This window comes from Leptidea sinapis, chromosome 15, assembly GCF_905404315.1.
Source record: "Leptidea sinapis chromosome 15, ilLepSina1.1, whole genome shotgun sequence".
Taxonomy (NCBI): domain Eukaryota; kingdom Metazoa; phylum Arthropoda; class Insecta; order Lepidoptera; family Pieridae; genus Leptidea; species Leptidea sinapis.
Window position 1 is genome coordinate 11,829,586 of NC_066279.1, and position 558 is coordinate 11,830,143.

Consider the following 558-nt stretch of genomic DNA (forward strand, 5'->3'; position numbering starts at 1 on the left):
ATGGCAGTACTAACGACGCATTCTCCAAAGTTGTTCATTGGTTTAATCTTAACAAACTACTTAATATATTAATAAAGCCAAAATTCTCTACTTCAAATATAAAAAGAGGGGCTAATGTACAATTCAATGAAGCTGAATTAGACTCCGTGGAGATAATTGCGTTGCTAGGTATTAAGATTCAAAAATGCAATGGGGCTAGCAGACAAATTGACTTCAACGGCAAATTTTTACTGCTGCAACGCTTTACTGATTTAGATACGGCTATTTCAGCTGTTATCACAGTATTCTTTAAGTTTTCATGCAAACTGCGCGCTCCGGTACAGGTCACTAGGAGATTACGCAAAAATTGTTTGAAATGTTTAGTTTAAATATAAGAAAGTCAAGTGTTGTGCCGAAATATAAAGTCACAACCACTAAATAAAGAAATAAAGGAGTGAGTGACACAGCGGCTTATATTTATCGGAGCAATAGATGTTAAATAAAAATATATGAATTGTAAAAATATATTTTTTTTTCATCATTACCACATATTTTGTTCCAAGGCAATTAAAACCAATA